The following is a 25712-nucleotide window of genomic DNA, read 5'->3' as shown; positions in this document are numbered from 1 at the left end:
TGAAATGAGGTTTGAGGGGGGAAACTGGCACAGAGGATTTAGATGGGCTAGAAATACTGGTAGTTCTGGAGCACCACTTCATTAGAAATGGGTTTAAAAGGGAACAATGCACATGTATGTAGAACATTATAAATATCTTCTAAATTAAGAAAGAAATGAGGATAAGGTGATAGGGAGGGAGGAGACAATAAGGGAGAAATTTTGAGAATCAACTCTACTCTCATAAGATCTGAGTTAAAGAGAGTATCATATATACATTTAGAAAAGAATAAAAATCTTCTGAATTTATAAAGAATAAGGCAAGGGAAATAGGACAAGAGGGTACAGAAGAGTGCACAGATTAATTAGAATCAATATAAGGTGTGCAGATTAATGAGAATGGGATGAAGAGGGAAGGTAAGAGAGGAAGATAATAAGGGAAGGGTCCTTAGTGGGATAGGTTAAGGGTATGTAATAAGAAGGTAAGGTAGCAGGTGGAAATAAAACAAAGGTTTCTAGAAGAATAGAAAACAACAGATACAAACAATAACAAAGTTCAGGTGGAGAATGTATTACATTAAAAAAATCAAGGGTATTAATCACCTATCTCAGAAAAAGTTAAAATAGACTTAATCAAAAAAGAAAATAGGGAAAATAGGGATAGTATGCTATATTTCAGCATATTAATCAATAGTTTCTAGACTATTTAAAATAACTAAGCAGCATAAGTTTGGAATGTTACTGTAATATAGAAAATGATGAGTTGGTAGATTTAGATGAATATGAAAAGACAAACTTATTGAAGAAGATAATATCAAACTTCAGAGGAACAGAGTATAACTATATATAGTCTGGCCTTAAACTAGTGTATATGTATATGTATAGGATTTTATTTATATACATATATATATATATATATATATATATATATACACACACACACGTGTACCCTCATTTAATTGTAATTTTCTTTAGTAGGAAAAGAGAAAAACAAATTTAAAAGTACATAGCATGGAAAAAAGAAAATGTACAAGGAAGCAAAGAAATGGTGGACAACTCTGAACACAACATGTAGAATTTGTTATATAGCATTTCTTGAGATGGAAATGTATTGCTTTATATTTTGAATCCTCTCAAGTTCTGCTGTGCATATTGCAATGTTTCTTTTTTCCTTCTATTTTGTCTTTAAGTTTTAAAAAATAAATAAATATTTCTGATCAGCTGACTTGGCTTATTTCACTGAATTAAGATGTGAATATTTGAAAGTATTTATGGTATAACACTATGCATCTTCTTTTTCTCTTTTCATTGCCAATGTATAACAGTTGCTGGCATTTAATAGACAGATAATAAATGTTGTTTGATCCATTGATTCCTAGGTCCTAGGTTATAAGAAACATTGCCACTTTAAAGCAATGATGTTCTCTTTGAATTTGCTTGCAATACATTGTTCAGGTTCTCCTGGAAGTAAAGTCTTTTGAGGAGTGGCTGCTCAAGGTGGTATTTTGTAAGCTCCCTGACTTTTAGAAGTTTAGAATGTAGCAGATGCCTTCAAATTTTCAGTTTTGCTTCCATATAAATTGGATGAATAAAGAAGAAGCCCAATCCTAAGGATGCTTCATGGAATAATTTAATTGGAGCTAGGAGGAGTATTAGAGTTATGGAAGGCCATCTTTCTAAAACAATGGAATTGAAGGCATAAAAGAGCAAGTCAAATTCATGTAGACAGTCATCAGTAAAGCCAGCATCCATTCCCTGCTTTTCAAATTTCATATGCAATTACTTTTTGCCCTATGACATTTTATCTTCCTAATAAGTATATACATAAGACATCATTTGATTAAGACAACAAAACCATTTTACTTAAAAAGAGAATCATTTATGAACAAAAAGTGTTTGAAAGCTACATTTGTTTTGACATATCTTAAGGGATCTAGAAAAACAAAACAAGTATTAACCAAATTCACCTATATTGTCCAGCTAAGTGAGATGCAAATGCTCAAGGTCATGTGTAATAGGTTTCACTTTTTCCTTCAGATATATATGTGCATAACCAACCTCAGAGTCAGAGCCTGAGGCAAAGACTTGGACATGGGCATTCTTTGGCATGTCTCTTGCATTTTATTCTGCCTGAAGGGGAGCTTAAAACTCCTTGATGTCTTGTTTATTTTACTGTTTTTTGTTTTTTGTTTTTGTTTTTGTTTTAGAATGGTAGGCTCTAAGAGAGTTGGAAGAGTACTGAAATCTTAAAGAACTTTTATAACACCTCTTTGTATTTTCTTATTCCACTCTTCTCTCACACTGAATTCATGATTGTCATACAGCAACAAGATATTTCCTTTCTTTCTGTCAACAGAAAATTTTCTGAAAGGTTGCTGTGTGCCAGATAATATGCTAAGAATTGGGTTTACAAACAAATGTATTCTTGGTTTTAGCAAAGATTTACAAAATGGGGCCACCACCTTTTAGGAGCAGAGTCTGGGGCAAAAATTTCTCTACTATAAAAAATGTGTATCAAACACTTTGAAAGGTCATAAAGTGATTTTCACAGTGCTAGGTCCTTTGTAGTTGCCCTGTGGATGGATATTGATTAGGTGTTTGAATAATCTTCTCTGACAGTAATAGGTTCCCCAGGGGTATTCTTGGGATAGTATGCAATTCAGAAGATTGAGAATTGGTGCTTGAATAAGGACATGCTAAGGATCTTGGAAGGTTATTGTCCTCTCAAGAAAACAGGAAAATGTCCATTTTTTAAAAATAAATTTAGCCCAGAGAGCATTGAACTCTTTAGGAGACCTAATATGGTACAAGGAAAGATGCCACTTACTTCTGGAAGGATTTTGGTTAAACAAGTTGAGTCTCAATTTCCACATCTGCATAATAATTGGGTGAGATTAATTGATCTTTAAAATCTAAGCAATTTTCCCTTCTCAACTCGGTACTTTACTATTGCCAGAAAATATATACAGTTCTAAGAATGGGAAAAGGGCTTGATCCCCAAAGTGGTCATCATTGTTTCTTTTTTTTTTTTTTTTTTTTTTAGCCTTTTATTTGGAATATACATGGGTAACACAGCATTAACAATTGCCAAACCTCTTGTTCCAATTTTCCTTCTTACCCCCCACCCCTCCCAGATGGCAGGATGACCAGTGATGTTAAATATTTAAAATATAAATTAGATACACAATAAGTATACATGACCAAAACATTATTTTGCTATACAACAAGAATCAGGCTCTGAATTATTGTACAATTAGCTTGTGAAGGAAATCAAAAATGCATGTGTGCATAAATATAGGGATTGGGAATTTAATGTAAAGGTTTTAGTCATCCCAGAGTTATTTTTCTGGGCATAGCTAGTTCAGTTCATTGCTGCTCCATTAGAAATGATTTGGTTGATCTCGTTGCTGAGGATGGCCTGATCCATCAGAACTGGTCATCATCTAGTATTTTGTTGAAGTATATAATGATCTCCTGGTCCTGCTCATTTCACTCAGCATCAGTTCGTGTAAGTCTCTCCAGGCCTTTCTGAAATCATCCTGTTGGTCATTTCTTACAGAACAGTAATATTCCATAATTTTCATATACCACAATTTATTCAGCCATTCTCCAACTGATGGATATCCATTCAGTTTCAGTTCTAGCCACTACAAAGGGCTGCCACAACATTCGTGCACATACAGGTCCCTTTCCTTCTTTATAATCTCTTTGGGATATAATCCCAGTAGTAACACTGCTGGATCAAAGGGTATGCACATTGATAACTTTTTGAGCATAGTTCCAAACTACTCTCCAAAATGGTTGGATTCGTTCACAACTCCACCAACAATGCATCAATGTCCCAGTTTTCCCGCATCCCCTCCAACAATCATCATTATTTTTCCTGTCATCTTAGCCAATCTGACAGGTGTGTACTGGTATCTTACAGTTGTCTTAATTTGCATTTCTCTGATTAATAATGACTTGGAGCATCTTTTCATATGACTAGAAATAGTTTCAATTTCTTCATCTGAGAATTGTCTGTTCATATCCTTTGACCATTTTCAATTGGAGAATGAAGCGATTTTTTATAAATTAGAGTTAATTCTCTATATATTTTGGAAATGAGGCCTTTATCAGAACCTTTGACTGTAAAAAGTATTTTCCCAGTTTATTGCTTCCTTCTAATCTTGTCTGCATTAGTTTTGTTTGTACAAAACTTTTCAGTTTGAGTATAATCGAAATTTTCTATTTTGTGATCAGTAATGATCTCTAGTTCTGCTTTGGTCATAAAGACCTTCCCTTACAGGTCTGAGAGGTAGAACTATCCTATGTTCCTCTAATTTATTAATAATTTCATTCTTTATGCCTAGGTCATGAACCCATTTTGACCTTATCTTGGTGTACGGCGTTAAGTATGGATCAATGCCTAGTTTCTGCCATATTAGTTTCCAAGTTTCCCAGCAATTTTTATCAAACAGTAAGTTCTTATCCCAAAAGCTTGGGTCTTTAGGTTTGTCAAAGACTAGGTTGCTATGTTTGTTGACTGTTTTGTCCCTTGAACCTAATCTATTCCACTGATCAACTAATTGTTCTTAGCCAATACAAATAGTTTTGGTAACTGCTCTCTATAATATAATTTTAGATCTGGTACAGCTAAGCCACCATCATTTGATTTTTTTTTCATTAATTCCTTTGAAATTCTTGACCTTTTGTTTTCCATATGAACTTTTGTTGTTATTTTTCTAGGTCATTAAAATAGTTTTTTGGGAGTCTGATTGGTATGGCTAAATAAATAGATTAGTTTAGGTAATATTGTCATCTTTATTATATTTGCTCGCCCTATCAAGGCATTTAATATTTTCAATTGGTTAGATCTAGACTTAATTTGTGTGAAAGATTGGTCTGTAATTTTGCTCATAAGTTTCTGATTTTCCCTTGGCAGATAGATTCCTAAATATTTTATATTATCAGTAGTTACTTTAAATGGAATTTCTCTTTGTAACTCTGACTGTTGGATTTGTTAGTGATATTAAGAATGCTGATGACTTATGTGGTTTATTTTATAACCAGCAACTTTGCTAAAGTTGTGGATTATTTCTATACTTTTGAGAATCTCTGGGGTTCTCTAAGTATACCATCATGTCATCGGCAAAGAGTGATAATTTGGCTTCCTCATTGCTATTCTTATTCCTTTAATCTTTCTCAGCTCTCATTTACTGAGCTAGTGTTTCTAATACAATATTCAATAGTAACGGTGATGTGGGCAACCTTGTTTCCTCAGATCTTATTGGGAATGGTTGCAGTTTGTCTCCATTACATATGATGCTTACTGATGGTTTTAAATAGATGCTGCTGATTATTTTAAGGAAAGTCCATTATTCCTATATCTCAAGTGTTTTTATATAGGAATGGATGTTGGATTTTATCAAATGCTTTTTCTGCATCTATTGAGATGATCATATGGTTTTTGTTAATTTGTTATTAACATGGCCAATTATATTGATAGTTTTCCTAATATTGAACCAGCCCTGCATTCTGGTATAAATCCTACTTGATCATAGTGTATTATCTTGGAGATAATTTTCTGTGTCTTTTGCTAATATCTTATTTAAGATTTTATCAATATTCATTAGGGAGATTGGTCTATAATTTTCTTTCTCTCTGTTTCAGCCTACCTGGTTTAAGTATCAGTACCATGTCTGTGTCATAGAAGGAATTTGGTAGGACTCCTTCATTCCCTATTTTATCAAATAATTTATATAGCATTGGGCCAATTGTTCTTTAAATGTTTGGTAAAATTCACATGTAAATCCATCTGGTCCTGGGGATTTTTCTTAGGGAGTTGTTTAATTGCCTGTTCTATTTCTTTTTCTGAAATGGGACTATTCAAGCAATTACTTCCTCCTCTGTTAGTCTGGGAAGTCTATATTTTTGGAAGTAGTCATCCATTTCACTTAGGTTATCAAATTTATTGGCATAAAGTTGAGCAAAATAACTCCTTATTATTTCTCTAATTTCCTCTTCATTGGTGGAAAGTTCATCCTTTTCATTTTTAAGACTACTAATTTCATTTTCCTCCCTCCTTTTTCTAATCAGATTTACCAAAGGCTTATCTATTTTATTGGCTTTTTCATAGAACCAACTCTTAGTTTTATTAATTGTTCAATACTTTTTTACTTTCAATATTTTTAATTTCTCCTTTTAATTTTAGAATTTCTAATTTAGTATTTGATTGGGGTTTTAATTTGGTCTTTTTTTAGTTTTTAGTTTAAGCCCAATTCATTAATCTTTCTTTCTCTGTTTTATTCAAGTAAGCCTCTAAGGATATAAAATTCCCTCTTATTACCACTTTGGCTGCATCCCACAAATTTTGGTATGATGTCTCATCATTGTCATTATCTTGAGTGAAATTATTAATTGTATCTATAATTTGCTGCTTCACCCAATCATTCTTTAAGATGAGATTGTTTAGTTTCCAATTACTTTTTGGTCTATTTCCCCTAACTTTTTGTTGAATGTAGTTTTATTGCATCATGATCTGAAAAGAAAGCATTTACTATTTCTCTTTCTTGCATTAATTTGAGGTCTTTATGTCCTAATATATGGTCAATTTTGAATAGGTTCCATGAACTGCTGAGAAGAAAGTATATTCCTTCTATCTCCATTCAATTTTCTCAAAGATCCAACATACCTAATTTTTCTAATATTCTATTTACTTTTAATTTCTTTCTTATTTGTTTTGTGGTTTGATTTGTCTAATTCTGAGAGTGCAAGGTTGAGATCTCCTACTATTACAGTTTTGTTGTCTATTTCTTCTTGCAACTCTCTTAACTTCTCCTTTAGGAAGCTGAGTGCCATACCACTTGGTGCATGTATGTTTAATATTGATATTGCTTCGTTGTTTATGTGCTCTTTAGCAGGATGTAGTTTTCCTTCCTTATCTCTTTAATTAGATCAATTTTTACTTTTCCTTGATCTGAGATAAGGATGGCTACCCTCTTTTTTGACTTCACCTGAAGCAAAGTAGATTTTGCTCCAGCCTTTTACCTTTACTCTATATGTATCCCCTGCTTTAAATGTGTTTCTTGTAAACAACATATTGTAGGGTTCTGACTTTGATCCAGTCTGCTATCTGCCTCCTCTTTATGGGGAGTTCATCCCATTTACATTTACGGTTAGAATTACTAAATCTGTATTTCCTGCCATCCTAATAACCCCAGATTGTGCTTTACTTATTCTTGCCTCCCCCAACCCTCTTTGTCATCATTGTTTCTTACACATGATTCTCCAAATTCTCTGTGCATTTATACAGGCCATCCCTCAAGCCTGAATTATATGCCTCTTTATCAAAGTCTTATGTAGTCCTTTTCTTCCTTTAAAACCTAGTTTAGCTGACCCAATCATTCTGGAGAGCAATTTGGAACTAAGCCTAAAACTATAAAAGTAACTATACTTTGATCTAGCAAAACCACAACTAGGTATGTATCTCAATTTTTTTTTCAAAAAGCATAAAGAATGTATTTGTACAAAGTATTTATAATGGGTATTTTTTTGATAGCAAAGAATTAGAAATTGAGGGCATGTCCATCAACTGGGAATTGACTGAACAAGTTGCTATATATGATTGTAATGGAATACTGTTGAGCTGTAAGAATTGACAAACAAGATGATTTCAGAAAATCCTGGGGAGTCTTGTAGGAACTGATGCAAGATGAATTGAGCCGAATCAGGAAAATATTGTTCAAGATATCAGTAGTATTATACAAAGAATAATTGCAAAAGGCTTAGTTATTCCATTCAATACAATGATCCAAGACAATCCCAAAGGACTCATGATGAAAAATGTTATTCACTTCCAGGGACAAAACTGATAACATCTATATGCTGATCAAAGCATACTATTTTTACTTTCGTTATTATTCTTCAATTTTTTGGAAGGGGAAGGAAAGGTATATGTATTTTTGCAACATGACTGAAATGTAAATATTTTTGCATATTTCAAATATATAACAACAATTTGCTTACTATAGCTGGGATAGAATAGGGCATGGAAGCAAGGAAGATAATTTGGAATACAAAATTAAAAAAAAAATGAAAGCACAAAATTGTTTTTACATGAAGTTGGGGGAAAATAAGATATCATAAAAATAGTTTAGATACCAACTTTTGCATTAATTTTCCTCTGACTATCCCAATAATTATCATCCACCCTCTCAAATGACCTTGAATTTAAGTACTTCCATCTATTTAAATGAAATCATTTTATACTTCTGGTGTTTACATATATCTATATATCTATATAAAATGATATTACATATATATAAATATATGAATATATATGTGCATTTGTTTTATCCATTAACATAAATTCCTTGTGATTGAGATTTTTAAAATTCTTTGAATTTTTATTAGGCATCTATTTGCTATTTTTTTTTTTTTGCTGACTGACTCTATGATTATATGTTCTGCCACTAAATACAAATTTGATTCTCTTAGAACTTTTTCTCATGATTAAAAACAAGATACTTTGACTACATGACTTCTAAGGTCTCTTGTAGCTTTAAGTTCATGATTGCTTCAGTTAAAGATCACTGAAAAAATTACAGGAGTTATAACCTTAAATGGAGATATCACATAATAACATATAATGATGATAGAGTTTTTCTTTGTCATAGTGGTTTAAAATTATTTGTTATTTTCTGCCATTTACTTTTATAAGATTTTGATTTCAGTTTTTCTCCCTTTGTCTCCTCATGGTTATCAAAGATGGTAATCAGAGTCATGTAGTTTATACGTGTACTATCCTATTAAACATTTCCACATTAGTCATGTTGTGAATAAGAATCAGACAAAATAGACCATAAGAAGGAAAAAAACAAAAAAAGTAAAAATGGTATGTTCCAATATGCATTCAGACTATAGTTCTTTCTCTGACTGTGGCATTTTCCACTATAAGTCTTTTAGAATTCTCTTAAATCATTGAATTGCTAAGAAAAATAAAGTCTATCAAAGTCAATCATCTACACAATGTTCTTGCTCAGTTTCTCCAGGTTCTGCTGACTTCACTCAGAATCAGTTTTTCTGAAATCCATATGCTCATCATTTCTCATAGAACACTAGTATTCCATTATATTTATGTAAAGCAATTTGTTCAGCCATTCCCCATTTTATGGACAATCCTTCAATTTCCAAATCTTTGCTATCACAAAGAGAGCTGCTATAAAGACTTTTTTACATGTGGGTCTGTTTCCATTTTTATGATCTCTTTGGGGTATACACATAGTAGAAGTATTTTTGGATAAAAACATATGCATAGTTTTATAGCCCTTTGGGCATAGTTACAAATTGCTCTTCAGAATGGTTGGATCAGCTCACAACTCCAACAATGCATTAGTATTCTAATTTTCCCTTGGCAAACCAAGAGTAACAGAAATTTCATAGCTGTTCTTTTTCTTTCACACAAAAAGTGCAGGTTACTACTAGTTCATCCTCTCCCCAAAAAAGTCTACTTGACCCTTAAGTTCAATTACAGTGTAATTACTCTTAATGGACATTTGCTTCTGTAAACTTAAGGCCCAACACTTGTCTATAACAAACCAAGAAAACTCAGTTTTTAAAAAAAAATCACTATATGGGAAGAAATTGAATTAAACAGTGGAGCACAGGAAAGTTCATCACAACAAAATGGGAGATTTCTTGATTATGAACATTGAAGAGTAACTCTCATATAGTCCTAAATCGTTTCCCATGGAATCTAAAAATTCCTGTGAATCCAAATAGCTCTGAATACAATTAATATAATATTTTGAAAGTACGGAAATTTCTTTGAAAACAATTTTAAAATTAAATTTCTTTGTATATATGAGAAGTAACAAAACAAAAATCTTAAGGGAAAAGTCAATGGTAATTTTTATGAAATTATTATCAAAGGGGCTTTCTTCTTAATTTCATTCTCATATTATTATTGATTCTAAACTGTTCACTCACAGGATTTACAATGCAAATTACTAGGTCACTTTAAAAGCCTAAAATGGAAATGGAAAGATGCTTCATTCATAGGTTCTCAATTGAGGAATAGTTGCTTTATTTCAAAAAAATTCTAGGAAATATGATTATTTGACTTTCAAAACTATAGTACACAAGAAACAAGAAAATGATGGGGAGGAGATTTTATAGGTTTTATATATATTTTTTTTAATATAACAGCCTTTATTTACAGGATATATGCATGGGTAACTTTACAGCATTAACAATTGCCAAACCTCTTGTTCCAATTTTTCACCTCTTAGCCCCCCCCCCCTAGATGGCAGGATGACCAGTAGATGTTAAATATATTAAAATATAAATTAGATACACAATAAGTATACATGACCAAAACGTTATTTTGCCGTACAAAAAGAATCAGACTCTGAAATATTGTAAAATTAGCTTGTGAAGGAAATCAAAAATGCAGGTGTGCATAAATATAGGGTTTGGGAATTCAATGTAATGGTTTTTAGTCATCTCCCAGAGTTCTTTTTCTGGGCATAGCTGGTTCAGTTCATTACTGCTCCATTGGAAATGATTTGGTTGATCTCGTTGCTGAAGATGGCCTGGTCCATCAGAACTGGTCATCATATAGTATTGTTGTTGAAGTATATAATGATCTCCTGGTCTTGCTCATTTCACTCAGCATCAGTTCGTGTAAGTCTCTCCAGGCCTTTCTGAAATTATCCTGTTGGTCATTTCTTACAGAACAGTAATATTCCATAATATTCATATATCACAATTTATTCAGCCATTCTCCAACTGATGGACATCCATACAGTTTCCAGTTTTAGCCACTACAAAGGGCTGCCACAAACATTCGTGCACATACAGGTCCCTTTCCTTCTTTATAATCTCTTTGGGATATAATCCCAGGAGTAACACTGCTGGATCAAAGGGTATGCACAGTTTGATAACTTTTTGAGCATAGTTCCAAACTACTCTCCAAAATGGTTGGATTCGTTCACAACTCCACCAACAATGCAATAATGTCCCAATTTTCCCGCATCCCCTCCAACAATCATCATTATTTTTTTCTGTCATCTTAGCCAATCTGACAGGTGTGTAGTGGTATCTTAGAGTTGTCTTAATTTGCATTTCTCTGATTAATAATGACTTGGAGCATCTTTTAATATGACTAGAAATAGTTTCAATTTCTTCATCTGAGAATTGTCTGTTCATATCCTTTGACCATTTTTCAATTGGAGAATGGCTTGATTTTTTATAAATTAGAGTTAATTCTCTATATATTTTGGAAATGAGGCCTTTATCAGAACCTTTGACTGTAAAAATATTTTCCCAATTTATTGCTTCCCTTCTAATCTTGTCTGCATTAGTTTTGTTTGTACAAAAACTTTTCAGTTTGGTATAATCAAAATTTTGTATTTTGTGATCAGTAATGATCTCTAGTTCTGCTTTGGTCATAAAGACCTTCCCCTTCCACAGGTCTGAGAGGTAAACTATCCTATGTTCCTCTAATTTATTAATAATTTTATTCTTTATGCCTAGGTCATGAACCCATTTTGACCTTATCTTGGTGTACGGCGTTAAGTATGGATCAATGCCTAGTTTCTGCCATATTAGTTTCCAATTTTGCCAGCAATTTTTATCAAACAGTAAGTTCTTATCCCAAAAGCTGGAATCTTTGGGTTTGTCAAAGACTAGGTGGCTATATTTGTTGACTGTTTTATCCCTTGAACCTAATCTATTCCACTGATCAACTAATCTATTCCTTAGCCAATATCAAATAGTTTTGGTAACTGTTGCTCTATAATATAATTTTAGATCTGGTACAGCTAAGCCACCTTCATTTGATTTTTTTTTTCATTAATTCCCTTGAAATTCTTGACCTTTTGTTTTTCCATATGAACTTTGTTGTTATTTTTTCTAGGTCATTAAAATAGTTTCTTGGGACTCTGATTGGTATAGCGCTAAATGAATAGTTAGTTTAGGTAATATTGTCATCTTTATTATATTTGCTCGCCCTATCCAAGAGCATTTAATATTTTTCCAATTGGTTAGATCAGACTTAATTTGTATGGAAAGTGGTCTGTAATTTTGCTCATAAAGTTTCTGATTTTCCCTTGGCAGATAGATTCCTAAATATTTTATATTATCAGTAGTTACTTTAAATGGAATTTCTCTTTGTAACTCTGACTGTTGGATTTTGTTATGATATATAAGAATGCTGATGACTTATGTGGGTTTATTTTATAACCAGCAACTTTAGCTAAAGTTGTGGATTATTTCTAATACCTTTTTAGCAGAATCTCTGGGATTCTCTAAGTATACCATCATGTCATCGGCAAAGAGTGATAATTTGGTTTCCTCATTGCCTATTCTTATTCCTTTAATCTCTTTCTCAGCTCTTATTGCTAAAGCTAGCGTTTCTAATACAATATTAAATAGTAACGGTGATAGTGGGCAACCTTGTTTCACTCCAGATCTTATTGGGAATGGTTGCAGTTTGTCTCCATTGCATATGATACTTACTGATGGTGTTAAATAGATGCTGCTGATTATTTTAAGGAAAAGTCCATTTATTCCTATACTCTCAAGTGTTTTTAATAGGAATGGATGTTGGATTTTATCAAATGCTTTTTCTGCATCTATTGAGATGATCATATGGTTTTTGTTAATTTGGTTATTAACATGGCCAATTATATTGATAGTTTTCCTAATATTGAACCAGCCCTGCATTCCTGGTATAAATCCTACTTGATCATAGTGTATTATCCTGGAGATGATTTTCTGTAGTCTTTTGCTAATATCTTATTTAAGATTTTAGCATCAATATTCATTAGGGAGATTGGTCTATAATTTCTTTCTCTGTTTTCAGCCTACCTGGTTTAGGTATCATTACCATGTTTGTGTCATGAAAGGAATTTGGTAGGACTCCTTCATTCCTATTTCATCAAATAATTTATATAGCATTGGGGCAATTGTTCTTTAAATGTTTGGTAAAATTCACTGTAAATCCATCTGGTCCTGGGATTTTTCTTAGGGAGTTGTTTAATTGCCTGTCCTATTTCTTTCTGAAATGGGACTATACAACAATTTACTTCCTCCTCTGTTAGTCTGGGAAGTCTATATTTTTTGGAAGTAGTCATCCATTTCACTTAGGTTATCAAATTTATGGTCATAAAGTTGAGCAAAATAACTCCTTATTATTTCTCTAATTTCCTCTTCATTGGTGGAAAGTTCATCCTTTTCATTTTTAAGACTACTAATTTCATTTTCCTCCCTCCTTTTCTAATCAGATTTACCAAAGGCTTTATCTATTTTATTGGCTTTTCATAGAACCAACTCTTAGTTTTATTAATTAGTTCAATAGTTTTTTTACTTTCAATATTTTTAATTTCTCCTTTTAATTTTAGAATTTCCAATTTAGTATTTGATTGGGGGTTTTTAATTTGTTTTTTTTTTAGTTTTTTTTGTTGCATGCCCAATTCATTAATCTTTTCTTTCTCTGTTTTATTCAAGTAAGCCTCTAAGGATATAAAATTCCCTCTTATTACCGCTTTGGCTGCATCCCACAAATTTTGGTATGATGTCTCATCATTGTCATTATCTTGAATGAAATTATTAATTGTATCTATAATTTGCTGCTTCACCCAATCATTCTTTAAGATGAGATTGTTTAGTTTCCAATTACTTTTTGGTCTATTTCCCCCTAACTTTTTGTTGAATGTACTTTTTATTGCATCATGATCTGAAAAGAAAGCATTTACTATTTCTGCTTTCTTGCATTTAATTTTGAGGTCTTTATGTCCTAATATATAGTCAATTTTTGAATAGGTTCCATGAACTGCTAAGAAGAAAGTATATTCCTTTCTATCTCCATTCAATTTTCTCCAAAGATCCAACATACCTAATTTTTCTAATATTCTATTTACTTCTTTAATTTCTTTCTTATTTGTTTTGTGGTTTGATTTGTCTAATTCTGAGAGTACAAGGTTGAGATCTCCTACTATTACAGTTTTGTTGTCTATTTTTCTTGCAACTCTCTTAACTTCTCCTTTAGGAAGTTGGATGCCATACTACTTGGTGCATATATGTTTAATATTGATATTGCTTCGTTGTTTATGCTACCCTTTAGCAGGATGTAGTTTCCTTCCTTATCTCTTTTAATTAGATCAATTTTTACTTTGCTTGATCTGAGATAAGGATGGCTACCTGCTTTTTGACTTCACCTAAAGCATAATAGATTTTGCTCCAGCCTTTTACCTTTACTCTATATGTATCCCCCTGCTTTAAATGTGTTTCTTGTAAACAACATATTGTAGGGTTCTGACTTTTGATCCAGTCTGCTATCTGCCTCCTCTTTATGGGGGAGTTCATCCCATTCACATTTACGGTTAGAATTACTAAATCTGTATTTCCTACCATCCTAATAACCCCAGATTACGCTTTACTTATTCTTGCCTCCCCCAACCCTCTTTCCCCCTTTAAAACTTGTGTACCCCTCTTGTATCACCATGCTTACCCTCTTTATAATCCCTCCCTCTCCCTCTTTGAGTCTTTCCCCTTCCTTCCCATATTACTCTTTTTCTTTTCCCTTTTCCTCTCCCCCATTTTTAATGAGGCGAGAGAGAATTTTCTCTAAAACAAATGTCAATTATTTTTTCTTTGAGCAACTCTGATGAGCGTAAGATTCACACAATGTTCCTCCCCTCTCTAAATTCCCTCAGATATGATAAGTTTCTTTGCCTCTTTGTGGGATGTGGTTTCCCTCTTTTATCCCTCCTTCCCACCTTATTCTGCCATCATCCCTTTTCCATATCTACTTCCCTTTTTATATTATATCAATACAATCAAATTATACATGTATTCTTTTGTATATCCACAACAGAAATACAATTCTCAAGAGTTATTTTTACCTTTTCTGCATCTCTGAGTTCTATGGTTGGAGATCAAATTTTTGTTTAGTTCTGGTTTTTCTTCAGAAAAAATGGAATTCATTTGTTTCATTAAATGTCCATCTTCTTCCTGGAAGAAAATGCTCAGCTTAGCTGGGTAGTTTATTCTTGGCTGCATCCCAAGTTCTTGTGCCTTTCGGAATATCATATTCCAGGCCCTTCTTTTCTTTAATGTAGAGGCAGCCAGATCTTTGGTTATCCTTATTGTGGCACCTCGGTATTTAAATGTTTTTTTTTTGCTGCTTGTAAAATTTTTTCCTTACTCTGATAGTTCTGAAGTTTGGCCCCAATATTCCTTGGGGTTTTTATTTTAGGGTTTCTTTCAGAAGGTGTTCGATGAATTCTTTCAATGCCTATTTTACCTTCTGATTCTATTACATCTGGGCAGTTCTCTTTGATGATTTCTTGTAAAATAGTATCTAGGCTCTTTTTTTTCATCTTAGTTTTCAGAAAGTCCAATAATCCTCAGATTATCTCTCCTAGATCTATTTTCCAAGTCTGTCGTTTTGCAAGTAGATAATTCATGGTTTTTTCCAGTTTGTCATTTTTTTGTTTTTGCTTGACTGATTCTTGCTGTCTCAATGAATCATTAGTTTCTATTTGTTCAGTTCTAATTTTTTAAAGAATTGTTTTCTTCATTAGCTTTTTTACTTCTTTCTGTATATGTCCAATTGAGTTTTTAAATGTATTGTTTTGGTCTGTGGAATTTTTTTCCTTTCACTAATTTTTTTTTTATTTTGTGAATTTTTTTTCAGTTCACAGATCCTACTTTCTTGGGAGTTCTTTATTTTTTCCAGTTCACCAATTTTGTTTCCCTGCACTTCCTGGGAATTTTTTGACTTTTCCAATTCGTATTTCAGGAAGTTGTTGCTTTTTTGTAAGGCTTCTCTTTCCTTTCCCCATTTATCTTCTAACTCTCTTTTGAGACTTTTAACAGTCTCTTCTATGAGAGCATCATGTAAAGGAGGACAGTCTGATGCATTTTTGCTGTTTGAGGTCTCTTCAGGTTTGCTGACCTGCTCTTTTTCTGCATAGAAATTGTGGATCGTTCTTTTCATCTTTTTATTCATGTTTTAAAGCCTTTAGGGTATGTCTCCTATGCAAGGGGGTTACCAGCTTCCTCTGCAGAGCAGGGAGAGATGTATACCGATTTCCGGCTCGGAGGTTTGGGAGTGCTCTGAGTGAGAGTTTTCCCTTCCCCAACAGGACGTGGATTCAGCACTGGCCGAGCTATTGAAGTGCCCAGTTGGGCTGTGTGGGTTACCGATTGCCCTCAGCTAGAGACTAAGGTGTGAAAGTGTCACTGCTCCAGGCTGGAGCCTCTTGTGGGACTGTGAGTATTAGCAGCTGACCACAGACCGCAGACGGCCCCAAACTCTGCCCCAGTGTCTCTGCCTGATGCAAATCGGCCCTGGAAAAGCTCTATGGCCCCAAGCCGAGGCCCCCACTGCGCAGATTGGCGGCTAACCTGCACTGTGTCCTCCTTCCATGCAGGATCACAGCTGCCCCAAGGAAAAGCCCCGTACTGTGGGTTGGGGCTGCGGGCTTGTGCTGAGATCTGTGCTTTCCCTTTCGGTTTGAGGCTCTCCTCAGAACCTAATTTCTCTCCCAGTCTGTGCTGATCTCCCCCCTGGCCCCAGAACCAACCTTTTTTGGCGAGACTGTAGATTTTCTTCAGCCGGTGAGTTGTTCTACTTTTCATCTTTATGAATTGTAACAGTCAAGATTATTTTTGAGGCTCGATATAATATTGATAAAGAGGGTAAGAGAAGAGCTTAGTAAGTCTCGTGTGTCTTCTCTGCCATCTTGGCTCCGCCCGCAGATTTTATATTTTAAAAAAGATTATAGCAAAAAATTTAAATATGGAAATAGGTCACTTGATTCAACTTCTAGTTCAATATAGGGAATATACTATAAAAGAACCAAATTATATTTGACTGCTTTGAATGAGGGGGTCTTCTGTCTTGTGAAGTTACCCTATTCAGTTACTCTACCTGTCAAAACCTATTTTCTATCTGTGTACTATGCAAAAGTAGGGTGTTTTGACTGAAGATTTTAAAATAAAATGTGTTTTCAGTATAAATCAATAATAGAAAATGTTGGTCTCTAAATTTAAATAGTAAATGGAAGTAAAAAGAATATTTTGGAAATGGAAAACTGGTTCATACAGATCTCTCTTTCTTCAATAGACAATGATGTAAAGTTGGAAAAAATGTATTTTATGATCATTAAAAACCTCCTCAAATACAGCATAGTATGTTTTAACTAATGCTAAAATGAGAGGCCAAAGGCTAGGATGGTATTTTTAAAGTTGTGGATGGGCAAAGAGATATTAAAGTAAGGAAAGGGAGTCACAGGTGCAAAAATGTTTGTGGTAGCCCTTTATATAGTAGCAAGAAACTGGAAACTGAGTGGATGCCCATCAGTTGGATATGGCTTAAAAAGTTATGGTATATGAATGTTATGGAATATTATTCTTCTGTAAGAAAGTATTAGAGTTAGAATTATACCCCCAGTTTCACATAATATCTAAAAGATAGAAGGGACATGAAAGACCATCAGATTTATCTTGGAGCTAAGGATCTTCTCTGTATCTAACAAGTCATTATCCAGTCTCATTTTGAAAACCTCTAGTGAGAAGGTTGCTACTACCTCTTGAGATAATATAAACTGCATTTAACAATTATAATTTTTAGAGTGGTTTCTTTATATTGAACCAAAATTAATTTACTATAACTTTTACCCACTGTCTCTATTTTTTACCTTTGTGCTCAAATATAATAAATCTAATCACTCTTCTATATAGCATCTCTTAAAATAATTAAAAAACTGTCATGCCATTTATCAGTCTTTTCTATAAACAAAATATTTATATTTCCATCGACCAATTTTTACATGCCTTATCTCAAGACTCTTCATTCAAATCATTTTTTTCTACAGGCTCTGTGTCCCTACTTATGAATGTTCATTTTCAAATGTAAGGTTCAGATCAGAATACAATACTTCAGATGTGGCTTGAATAGGGCTATCATTAACCTTTTCTATATATGTACCTCTCTTATTGCAGCCTAATATAGGAGTATCTTCTACTTGTTTCTGTCCTTTGTCAACTTTGTTTTCTACTTTGAAGCCTTTCCTCCATTCTTTTAAAGAAACACTTCATTCTCACTGATATTCAAAATAGAAATATATATAAAACATCTGTACTGCACAAGAGAATCTGATGTATACACAGATGAAAAATATAGTATGCTGTGGGTCCTTAAGAAAGACTGGAAAAATAAGAAAGATATTGTGGAGGAGTTTACATCTTTCATCTTAAATGGGTATTGAGGGAAAGGTAGGATTTTTAAATATATATGTGGAGGGAATTATTAAAATACCGAAAAATGTGAACAAGAAATAAGAAGAGAAATGTTAAGAAATATAGGTTCAAATTGACCTGAGTGTAGCCTATAATGATGAAAATGACATAAACCTATGGAATAGCAAGTTAGAACCCCATAATGGAAGGATGTGAATGTAAAACTAGTAAGTGTATTCAGAAGAATAAGGGGAATCATTTAAGATTTTTGAAGAGAATTTATATTATGATAGGTTATATTCCTATGATGTTTTCACAGAACATGAGGATGGGAATTAGAATAATCATTAGGGAGGATACAGTAATAGGACTTCACTAATTAAGGCCTAGGGTAGAATAAAGACAAGTGGGAAAAGAAGTGATATAGAAATCACTACTATAAATTGTAATATTCTGGCAGATGAATAGAGTGAGGGAGAGGAAATTGCCCCTCTTACAGTTTGTGTTGGTCAGATTACAACTGGAGTGTTTCATTCAGTCCTACATACTTATTTTTTCAGAAGAACATCAACAATCTGGAGGGAATTCCTAATTTGGTGACTGAGATAGACAGAAGCCTAGAGATAATGCTATGTAAAGATCAGTTGAAGGAAGTGGAAAAGAGTGGAATTAGAAAGGGTGAGAAATGAAGCAAGTTAGTTGCTTTATAATATATGAAGAATTGTCATGCACAGGAAGGTGATTTATTTTGTTTAATAAATGAGAAAAGGCATTTATTAATTGTCTAAAATATGTCAGGCAATATTCTAAGTGTTTTACAAATATATGGTCTCATTTGATCCTAGAAACAGGTAAAGAAATAAATAGCATTCTGGACCTGGAATCAGGACCTTAGTTCAAAGTTGTTCTCTGAAACTTACTACTGTGTGATTGCAAATCATTTAATTGTCTGAATCAGTTTCTTCAACAGTAAGATGAAGATTATAATAGCACCTACCTAAGGTCATTGTTGTGAAAACCAATGATATAATATTTGTAAAATACTTAACAGTGACTGGCCATTCAGTGGTCAGAACTGGGGGCAAAATGTAGATGTTGAAAAAAGTTATTTAATTTCAATGAAAGGAAAAAAAATCCTTAAATCAGACCCAGTCAGAAACATAAGTCTCAGAAAATAATGTACTCATCTTTTCTTTTTTTTTTTAATAGTTTGTGTTTATTTACAAGTTATATGTATAGGTAATTTTACAGCATTGACAATTGCCAAACAGGTTCCTTTCCCTTCTTTAAAATCTCTTTGGAATATAAGCCCAGTAGTAACACTGCTACGTCAAAGGGTATGCACAGTTTGATAACTTGTTGAGCATACTTCCAAATGGCTCTCCAGAATGGCTGGATGTATTCACAATTCCACCCACAATGTATTAGTGTCTCTGTTTTCCCACATTCCCTCCAACATTCCGCATTGTTTTTCCCTGTCATTCTAGCCAGTCTGACAGGTGTGTATGTAGTCATCTTTTCTAGAGATTTTTTTTTTTTTTTTTTTTTTTTTGTGGAGGCTAGATGTAGAAGACCAAATGTCAGGGACATTAAGGAAAAAGAGGGAGGGAAGATTCATTTTGAGATATGTGTTAGACTAGATAACTTCTGAAGGCTCTTCACATTCTGAAATTTTATAAATCTGTGAAATAGCTAACATATTTATTCTAAAAAAGACAGTTTTTAAAAAGAGTTTTCCATCAAATTCTATCCATCAATATTGCATTCCTAAATCAGTACTTTTGTATCCATCTATAGAAGACAAGATTGAACCAAGAATCCTCATCACCAGTCCCTAGGAAAGGGCTATTAGAAACATTTCCTGACCATTCTTTCAAGAAAGTGATAACTTTCCTCTTTTTAACATTTAATTACTTCTCTGTTTTAAAATAATATTTCTGGTCCTGAAAAACACTGATCTCACAATTTACTTCAGAACACATTAAAGTTTAATTTGATTATTTCTTGAAAATTTTATCAATTAATCAATCAAAAATCAATCATTAAGCACTTATTGGTTGACAAAAACTTTGCTAGGTGCCAGGGATATAACAAGGCCAGGTGCCTTGTTAATAAATGAGCAAAAAAGCAATAAAGAAATATGACCATAGACAGCTTTTAAGGAGAAAGAAAAGAACAGACTTCACACACTGAGGCTTAAAGGCAAATCAGTATTGGATAAAGCCTCAGAGGGTGATATAAATTGGTTCACAAGTCTCTCTTGGAAAAATTGAAAAAAGAATCTTAAAAAAAGAGCTAAAAATGGAGAAAGGAAAATGAAATCTTTGCAAAAAGGTATGGAGAAAGGAAAACAGAAATTATCTGCAGAAAATTTCTTAAAAATAGATTTGATGAAAGAGAAAAAGCAAATAACTCTTTTACAAAATAGATTCAGTGAAATGGAAAAAGCATATAACTCCTTTGAAAAAATAGATATGAAAAAGAAACAAATTCGTTGAAAAATAGAATTTGAGGAAAGGAAAAACAATGCAATGAATAAAACAACTCACTTGGACAAATGCAAAAGGAGATTAAAAAGCTAACTGAAGAAAATAATTCACTAAAAAATTAGAACTGAATACATGGAAATGAATGACTTCACAAAGAAGACAAAAAAAGAAAAAAGAAAAGAAAAAAAATAGAAGAAAATATAAAATACCTCATTGGAAAAACAATAAACCTGGAAAATAGATATAGAAAAGAAAATTTCCTGAAACTTGTGATGAAAAAAGACCTAACCATCATCTTTAAGGAAAACGTCATGGAAAACTGCTCAGATGTCCTAGAACCAGAAGGTGAAATATGCATTGAAACAATTCATGACCAACTCTGGACAGAGACCCAACAATGAAAAAAAAATCATATCTAAATTTCAAAATTATCTAATCAAGGAGAAAATATTGCTTTTTTTTTAATTTTTAAAGCTTTTAATTTTCAAAACATATGGATGGATAATTTTTCAACATAGACCCCTTCATAACCTTGTGTTTCAGATTTTCCTTTACTTCCTTCTACCCCCTCTCCTATATGGCAAGCAATTCAATATATGTTATACATGTTACAATATGTGTTGAATCCAATATGTGTAAACATATTTATATAATTCTCTTGCTACACAAGAAAAATCAGATCAAAAAGGAAAGAAAATGAGAAAATAAACAAAATTCAAGTGGGAGAATGCACAAAATGCACAAGAGAGAAAATATTGCAAGCAGCCACAAGGAAACAATTCACATATCAAGGAGGCACAATAGGATTACTCAGGATCTAGCAGCTTCCACTTTAAAAGATAGAAGGGTATGGAATCTAATATTGCAAAAGGCAAAGGAACTTGGATTGCAGCCTAGAATCAACTATCTAGTAAAAGTGAGCATCAGCTTTCAGGGGAAAAGGTGGACATTTAAAGAAACAGATGAATTTTATCTATTTCTGATAAAAAACCAGAACTGAATAGAAAATTTGATCTTCAAATAAAGAACTCAAAAGAAGCATAAAAAGGTAAAAAGTAAAAATAACAATCTTTTAAAACTCAAAAAGCTTATATCCCTGTATGGAAACATGTATGTTTAATTCTTGATATCTGTATCACTGTTATGGGTATATTTAGAAGGTGCAGGTATAATTTGATTTTCTGGTGATGATTTAAAATTAAAAAAAAAACTGGAGGAAGAAAGGTGATTCTACTGAAAGAAGAAAATGGAGTTAAAATTAGATAAATTACATCTCAAAAGAAGGCAAAAACAATCTATAGCATTTGAGGGAAACTGGGGAGAGGAATGAGCATTGTGCAAATCTTAATGTCATCAGATTTGGCTCAAAGAAGACTATCGTATATATTTGATTTCACAGAGAAAATTGTCTCACCTTATAGGAAAGTGGGAGGGGAAAGGGAAAAAGAAAGGGGGAGGCTAATAGAAGGGAAAATATAAGTATTAGAGGAAAGGTGTAAGAAAGGTGGAAGGATTGTAAAGGGGTCAGATTATTTGAGGGAAGTGGTGATCAGAAGCAAAAAAATTGGAAGGAGGGAAAGGGGGGGAGGGAAGAGAAAATATGACTGGGGAATAAAAAATATGGCAGGAAACACAGAGTTTATAATTTCATTTGGGAATGTGAATGGGATTAACCATCCCATAAAATGGAAGTGGATAGCAGACTGGATTAAATGCCAGATTCCTACAATTTGTTGGTTACAAGACACTCATTTAAAAAGAGTGATACCATTAGAGTTAAGTTAAAGATTGGAGCAGAATCTGTTAAGATTCAGGTGAGGTTAAAAAAAAAAAATCAGTGATACCAATCCTTATCTGAGATTAAGCAAAAGCAAAAAGTTGATCTAATTAAAACAGATAAAGAAGGAAACTAAATCCTACTTAAAGGTACCATAGATAATGAAGTAATAGCAACACTAAACATATATGCACAAAGTGGGATAGAATGTGAATTCCTAGAGAAGTTAAGAGATCTGTAAGAAGAATAAGGCAGCAAAACTGTACTACTGGGGGATCTCAACCTTGCTTTCTAAGAACTAGATAAATTGAACCACAAAATAAATAAGAAAGACGTTAAGGAGTTAAATCAAATCCTAGAAAATTTAGGAATGAGAGACCTTTGGAAAAAATTGAATGGAGCGAGAGTTGAATATACTTTTTTTCTCAGCAACACATGGAATCCATAGCAAAATTGACTGTGTATAAGAGCATAAAAACCTCAAAATCAAATGCAGAAAGGCAGAAATAATAAATGCATTTTTCTTAGATCATAATGGAATAAAAATTACATGCAATAAAAGACCAGGGGGAAATAGACCAAAAATTAATTGTAAACTAAGTGATCTAATCCTAAAAAAGAGTTGAAATAACAAATCATAGACATATTCAAGAATGCCTTTAAGAGAATGACAACAATGAGACAACATCGCAAAATTTGTGGAATGCAGCCAAAGTGGTTATTAGGAGAAATTTTTATCTCTAGATGCTTACTTACATAAAATACAGAAAGAGAACATCAATAAATTGGGCTTGCAACTAAAAAAAACAAAAAAAGCTTTAAAAGGAAGAAAATGGAGAAATACCTACAAAAATATAAGTTGCCCAGATTAGCAGAAGAGGAGATAAATTACCTAAATAGTCCCATTTTAGAAAAAGAAATAGAACAAGCTGTTAATTAACTCCCTAAGAAAAATTCTCTAGGGCCAAATGGATTTAAATGTGTATTCTACCAAACACTTAAAGAACAATTAATTCGTTCTGTCAATAAAAAGTTATTATAAAAAAAGAACAATTAATTCAAATACAATGCAAACTATCTGAATAAATAGGGAAAAAAGGAGTCCTACTAAATTCCTCTTTATAACACAGATATGGTACTGATATCTAAACCAGGTAGGGTGAAAACAGAGAAAAAAATTATAGACCAATTTACCTAATGAATATTGGTGCAAAATCTTAAATGAAAGATTAGCAAAAAAAAATTATACAAAGTCATCCTCAGGATAAAACAACACGACTAAGTATGATTTATAACAGGAATGCAGGGCTGGTTCAAAATTAGGAACAAAAGCATAATTGACTATATCAATAACCAAACTAAAAAAAAAAACATATGTTTATTTCAAAAGATGCAGAAAAAGCATTTGATAAAATTCAACATGCATTCCTAATAAATAATAAAGAGTATCACTAGTATCTATTTAAAACCATCAGCAAGCATCATATGTAATGGGAACAAACTGGAACCATTGCTAATAAGATCAGGGGTGAAACAAGATTGCCCACTATCACCATTACTAATCAATATTGTATTAGAAATGTTATTTGGCAATAAGAAAATAAAGGAATTAGAGTAGGTAATGAGGAAAATAAATTATCACTCTTTGCAGATGATATGATGGTATACCTAGAGGTCCCTAGGGAATCAACTAAAAAAAAAAAAAAAAAAAAAAACTACTAGAAACAATTCACAACTTTAGCAAAATTGCAGGATACAAAATAAATCCACATAAATCCTTTGCATTTTGATATATTACCAACAAAATCCAGCATCAAGACATACAAAGAGAAATTCCATTTAAAATAATTGTTGATAACATAAAAATATTTGGGAATCTATCCATCAAGGCAAAATCAGGAACTATATGAATATAACTACAAAACACTTTCCACACAAACAAAGTCAGATATAATCATTTCGAAAAATATCAAGTCCTCTTGGATAGGTCGAGTGAATATAATAAAAATTACACTACTACCTAAATTAATCTACTTAGTTCCATACCAATCAAATTCCAATGAAATTATTTTACAAACCTAGGAAAAATAATAACAAAGTTCATCTGGAAGAAGGAAATGTCAAGTATTTCAAGGGAGTTAATGAAAAAAAAATGCTAATGAATGTGACCTACCTATGCCAGACTTAAAACTATATTATAGAGTAGTGGTCATCAAAACCATTTGGTACTTACTACACACCTCTCAGATTGGCTAAGATGATAGGAAAAGATAATGATGAATGTTGGAGGGAATGTGAGAAAACTGGGACACTAATACATTGTTAGCAGAGTTGTGAACTGATCCAACCATTTTGAAAAGCAACTTGGAACTATGCCCAAAGGGTTACCAACAAGTTCATACCCTTTGATCCAACAGTGTTTCTACTGGGTTTTATTCCAAAAAGATCTTAAAGGAGCAAAAAGGACCCACAGGTGCAAAAATGTTTGTGGCAGCCTTTTTATAGTGGTGAGAAACTGGAAACTAAGTGGATGCCCATCAGTTGGTGAATGGTTAAATAAGTTATGGTATATGAATATTATGGAATATTATTATTCTACAAGAAATGACCAGCAGGATGATTTTAGAGAGTCCTGGAGAGACTTACATAAACTGATGCTGAAGGAAGTGAGCAGAACCAGGAGATCATTATACACACCAACAAGAAGAGTATGTGATAATCAATTCTGATGGATGTGGCTCTCTTCAACAATAGGACCATTCAGACCAAATCCATTAAACTTGTGATAAAGAGAGCAATCTACATCGAAAGAAAGGACTGTGGATACTGAATGTGTATCACAACACAGCCTTTTAACTCTTTTTGTTGTTGTTTGCTTACATTTTGTTTTCATTCTCCTTTTTTCCCTTTTTGATTTGATTTTTCCTGTGCAGCAAGATAGTGTTAATATATATGCATATATTAGACTTAACACATAATTTTACCATGTTTAACATACATTAGATTATGTTAAGGGAAGGGGTGAAGAGAAAGAGGGAAAATTGAAACATAGGGTGTTGCAAGGGTTAATGTTGAAATACTATCAATGCATATCTTTTGAAAATTAAAAAGCTTAAGAAATAGAGTGATTGATCAGTAGGATAGATTAGAATCACAGGACAAGATAGGCAAGAAATAGAGCAATTTAGTGTTTGACAAACTCAAAGTCTCCAGCTTTTGGGATAAGAACTCACAAT

This window comes from Sarcophilus harrisii, chromosome 2 (assembly GCF_902635505.1).
Source record: "Sarcophilus harrisii chromosome 2, mSarHar1.11, whole genome shotgun sequence".
Lineage (NCBI taxonomy): Eukaryota > Metazoa > Chordata > Mammalia > Dasyuromorphia > Dasyuridae > Sarcophilus > Sarcophilus harrisii.
The sequence above is the reverse complement of the archived record's forward strand: the minus strand, read 5'-3'. Positions refer to the sequence as shown.